This window comes from Rhopilema esculentum, chromosome 20 (assembly GCF_057945365.1).
Source record: "Rhopilema esculentum isolate cy_ngs chromosome 20, ASM5794536v1, whole genome shotgun sequence".
Taxonomy (NCBI): domain Eukaryota; kingdom Metazoa; phylum Cnidaria; class Scyphozoa; order Rhizostomeae; family Rhizostomatidae; genus Rhopilema; species Rhopilema esculentum.
Window position 1 is genome coordinate 8,738,226 of NC_142834.1, and position 6,023 is coordinate 8,744,248.

Here is a 6,023-nt window from a genome sequence, read left to right on the forward strand (position 1 = left end):
TTTTCTGTTTACTTGCCTACGCTTCATAGGCCTTTTGAAAACTTACAGATGTCTTGAGAACAAGCAATTTTTTTATTTGCTCTGTTGTGTAGTTGTGATAATTCTATGTGAAAGTTGTGGGAATTTTATCATATGTTTTCCAAAAGTTAATGACAATACTTAGAACTTATTTATAGCCTAAAAAGCAACTGAAACGTTAATTTATCGCTATCTGCAATTGCAAAGTGTACGTAACTTTGAATCGCTATTTATTGAAAATGCAGACAGGGCATTATTTATATGACTGTTTGATTTTGATCGAAATTTAAATACCCCTATTTCACTGCACCGAATTCTCGTGGCTGCACATCATTGAATAACGCTGCACAGCCGCAATAAAGGCGTGGGCTCTAATTTCGGCGCGATATTCAAAATGGTATCCCTGTTACTGGAAGCGAACGATTATCAAGAATGGGGAATTCTGATGAAGAATTGAACAGTGTACGCTGTTTGTTTTCTTTTTTGAAAGAAACTCTATGGACTAGAAACATTTTAGAAGTAAGTACGACCATTATTTTTAAAGTTCCAAACGATTCTCCAAATGTCTTCTCAATGAATGATGAGGTTTATCTAGAGGGACTTGATTGCAATGTGGCTTCTTCACAAGTTTTCTTCTCAACGATAAGATATTTGTTGGTTTAATAAGATTCATTAGTTGATGCTAGCAGTCTAACGAAATTTCATTCCTAGTTGCAGAGTTGCTAAACTGTAATTGTTGAAATGCAGAAGGGCATTATTCAATTAGTTAAAGCTAAATGAGCAAAAGTAAAACATCTGAATTGACTAAAGATTTTACTTTGGCTCAATTTGATAAATGTAAATTGCTGTGACCTTTTTCATTTTTAACATGGTTTTGGAGATAATTTGGAGAAGGCATTGAGTAAAGCTGCATAATAACTTCTCATCTTTGTGAAGTGAAAATCGTTATAGAAGGCCGAATCGTTTAAAAATACCTAAGAAAACTGAATATTTTTATCACTGCAACCTATCTGATAAAAATAGGAATCTAGTTCCACTCATTTGCAGTCAAACTTACGTTAAACCTTTTTTTGTAAGAACCAGTAAATTTATGTTTAGGCTGACAGTTCTTAATTATTTCGAAAATGTGATACTGGATTGTTCTTATTTTATTCTTGAATTAATAAGGTGTAAGTAGTGCGATTGCTAGCTTTTTTTGCTATAGGGAGGTGTTCAGGCCTCACTTGCCAACAAAGTGGATGAGACAACCTTCATTTGTTGCCAAGTTTGAAAATTCACCGAAAAAGCACCCAAACATGGTTAAAAATTTTCGTTTATGGGATAAAACATTGTTCAAAATTCCATTTTACAGTAGCTCAGCCTCAGCTTGTTTTTTTGACCAATTTTGAGGCTCGTGTTCTTATAAGATAGTTTTTTAAAAAATTAAGTATAATTGTGTATGCTATGCATGTTTCTTGTGTATCATTGTAATGTTTCCGTCTCAAATCGCTTAGTGTCGAAGTATCAAATTATCCACTTATCACTCCCGGATATTTTGAGTAAATTAAGCTGTCGCACATGATTGACACAATGATTGGCAAACATTGAGCGAACTTCGATGTTTTTCTTGCGCCTGTGTTATTTCAAAGCACTAAACGTGCAGCTAAAATTAAGAAAATATTAAGTAATTTTTTGTAGTACAATGTGAGCAAACGATATTAATTATGAATGAACTAGGCCTTGAGCTTTCCCCTAACAAGTGTATTCAGTCAAATAGACCAAAAGACGAAAAATGGGGAACGAAAAGTGCTCCCAATCATTAGGGTTATTGTCTTAACAAAAAATGAAAATAAGGTTCCAGACATCAAATGTTGAAAGGCATGAGGTTAATTGTCACTGCCACAACAGAGAAGGACACGTGGTCACCTAATTCCCTCTACCAGAAGACCAGAGTCCAGAAAAGTTGTTAACCTTTCTCCAGACAAAAACATCCCAGAAGGCAAACCAACCTCACAAAACAATAGAAAGTGGGCGTGGCTTGGGTGTGTCAAAGGAGGCTCTATTGTTTTTCGTGGACCTTCCTCCGGTCAGTGGCCGTGCGACCGTAATGTTTTTCTGACTCTGCAGAAGACAATATCGGTACGAGTTTTGGTACGACGATATCATTTCCAAAATTTCATTCAAACATTCAAGTCTTTTTTCTGTTGTACTAAAGCACAATGAACAGCTTGTAATTACAATGAACAAATTTATCCTCGAGGCATATATAACATTTATATTCTTTTCGTTTATTCATCAAAATCCTTGTCACTTACCAATGCCATCATGAACAACAAGATCTCCCTTTTTCATACGATCAACCAGTTTCACTACCATTTGCAAATTAAACGACCATCCTTCCCCCGTCATGCTCAACATTAGAATCCAAAATAATGAAAGCAATCGGCTTTTAACGGAAAATTGTTGATTATGACGTCAGATTGATAATCAAAATTTCATAATTTTCCTTAATACTCTTTCATCATATCTTATCATCAATTCTTGCATTTCAAGAATTTTTTTGCTTAAAAAAATATTCCAATGCATTATCACTTACCAATGCTATCGTGAGCAACAAAGTATCCTGTTTCATATTGTCCGCAACTGCCAATACTATCCAATAACAAACCCGCTGTCCGTCCTTAAACAAGCTCAACATTAAGATGTAAAATCATGATGGAAGTTGGTTTTTATCGTGTAATTATTGATTGTGACGTAAGATTGATTGATTGGAAGGTTATGGCAGCGAGGCTATTGCTAATTGTTGGTTCAACTAATGGCACACAATTTTGTGAAGATATATTTTTGTTTCGTTTTCTCTTGATGCTCTTTGTATATAAACTTAACAACAAGATCCCAAAAGACAAAATCTTTGCAACCATTTCCACCAATACGTTCATCCACTGTTTATTAGCTTGGTCACAAGAAGGCTAAAAATCTGATTTCTATTAGCCTTTGCTATGTTATTATCAAAATAATTTCTGTTATTTCATTACTGAATCGAGGGATTTGATAACTAAAGTTTCCACTGCATACTCTTGTTTCTAATCCTCTCTTTGTTTTGGAGCCTTCTTATAAAAATCACGAAGCTTTACGTTTCATGCAAACATATTCATTTTTATCGCAATTTCCTTGGCCCGTTTAAAGAAGAATACGAGATGTCATGTAATCCACCTAAAGCTCTTTTCATAAGCCAGTATATAATTCTTCAGTAGCTGATGCTTTGACGCTCTTGAAGTTATTTCTTCACAAAAGCAGGAAGACTTCAAAAACATCTTCAGCCTCAGACCTTTCGATCACTAGATTCAGCTTCGTCTATCAGCGATGCAGCGAAAATGGTGGATATATTTTCTGTTTCTGCACGCCATTCAAGTCTTGATTGTTAACATCCTAAAAGTCTAGCTTTCTGATTTGGTTCCAATACTCTAATTTAAGTTACACTTACATTGATTTGACTCCACTACTCCAATGGAAGTTGCACTTATATTAAAGATTTAGATTTTTGCTGCTTATTCTCTGTCTTGAGTCTATATTTTCTCATCACGTCATACCTGTCTTTGGTGTATTGTTTAGTTCTTCGTCTTTTTTCATCTTCAATTTCATTGAAACCACTTTTCATTACTTTTCATTTTTCAGCCTTTTCAATTATTCACTCATTGCTGATTTGATATTGACTGAGTTACCATATTATTGACCTATGACTGGCACTTTCAAATGGTATAAATTTTTCTATGTAAAGTGCCAAGACTTTTATCAACATAATCATTACAACCAATAAAAATTGTATTTGCCACCAACAAACAAATATTAAGGCAACAGCAAAGCCTAATCATTTGACTCTTAGTTAGACAATTTTACAATAAAAAAAGATCTTGGCAAATTTCAAATTCTTAACTTTTCTGTTAAGCGTGGTCTTAGTATTTCCATAAACAAACGTTATATCCTCATTGTATATTAAAAATTTCTATTCATTACAAAGTTCCTTATATCAGCCGGCTTTAAAGTGATTCAATGAGAAACCAATCGGCTATATTTTTATTTAAATGATCAGACTTTTGCTTTAATCATATCTTAGATTTATATCCTGCAATTTTTGGCAGTTAGCCTGCATTAAAAGACTTCAAATTTCATCCTAGGTAACAAACTTAATCATTTTATCATCAATTCTTGCCTTTCAAGAATTTTTTTGCTTATAAAAATATTCCAATGCGTTGTCACTTACCAATGCTATCGTGAGCAACAAAGTATCCTGTTTCATATTGTCAGCAACTGCCAATACTATCCAATAACAAAACCGATGTCCGTCCTTAAACAAGCTCAACATTAAGATGCAAAATCATGATGGCAGTTGGTTTTTATCGTGTAATTATTGATTGTGACGTAAGATTGATTGATTGGAAGGTTATGGCAGCGAGGCTTTTGCTAATTGTTGGTTCAACTAATGGCACACAATTTTGTGAAGATATATTTTTGTTACGTTTTCTCTTGATGCTCTTTGTATATAAACTTAACAACAAGATCCCAAAAGACAAAATCTTTGCAACCATTTCCACCAATACGTTCATCCACCGTTTATTAGCTTGGTCACAAGAAGGCTAAAAATCTGATTTCTATTAGCCTTTGCTATGTTATTATCAAACTAATTTCTGTTATTTCATTACTGAATTGAGGGATTTGATAACTAAAGTTTCCACTGCATACTCTTGTTTCTAACGCTCTCTCTAATTTGGAGCCTTCTTATAAAAATCACGAAGCTTTACGTTTCATGCAAACATCATCATTCTTATCGCAATTTCCTTGGCCTGTTTAAAGAAGAATACGAGATGTCATGTAATCCACCTAAAGCTCTTTTTATAAGCCAGTATATAATTCTTCAGTAGCTATACAATTTGACGCTCTTCAAGTTATTTCTTCACAAAAGCAGGAAGACTTCAAAAACATCTTCAGCCTCAGAACTTTCGATCACTAGATTCAGCTTTGTCTATCAGCGATGCAGCGAAAATGGTGGATATATTTTCTGTTTCTGCACGCCATTCAAGTCTTGATTGTTAACATCCTAAAAGTCTAGCTTTCTGATTTGGTTCAACTACTCTAATGTAAGTTACACTTACATTGATTTGACTCCACTACTCCAATGGAAGTTGCACTTATATTAAAGATTTAGATTTTTGCTGCTTATTCTCTGTCTTGAGTCTATATTTTCTCATCACGTCATACCTGTCTTTGGTGTATTGTTTAGTTCTCCGTCATTTTTCATCTTCAATTTCATTGAAACCACTTTTCATTACTTTTCATTTTTCAGCCTTTTCAATTATTCACTCATTGCTGATTTGATATTGACTGAGTTACCATATTATTGACCTATGACTGGCACTTTCAAATGGTATAAATTTTTCTATGTGAAGTGCCAAGACTTTTATCAACATAATCATTACAACCAATAAAAAATGTATTTGCCACCAACAAACAAATATTAAGGCAACAGCAAAGCCTAATCATTTGAATCTTAGTTAGACAATTTTACAATAAAAAAAGATCTTGGCAAATTTCAAATTCTTAACTTTTCTGTTAAGCTTGGTCTTAGTATTTCCATAAACAAACGTTATATCCTCATTGTATATTAAAAATTTTCATTCATTACAAAGTTCCTTATATCAGCCGGCTTTAAAGTGATTTAATGAGGAACCAATCGGTTATATTTTTATTTAAATGATCAGACTTTTGCTTTAATCATATCTTAGATTTATATCCTGCAATTTTTGGCAGTTCGCCTGCATTAAAAGACTTCAAATTTCATCCTAGGTAACAAACTTAATCATTTTATCATCAATTCTTGCCTTTCAAGAATTTTTTTGCTTATAAAAATATTCCAATGCGTTGTCACTTACCAATGCTATCGTGAGCAACAAAGTATCCTGTTTCATATTGTCAGCAACTGCCAATACTATCCAATAACAAAACCGATGTCCGTCCTTAAACAAGCTCAA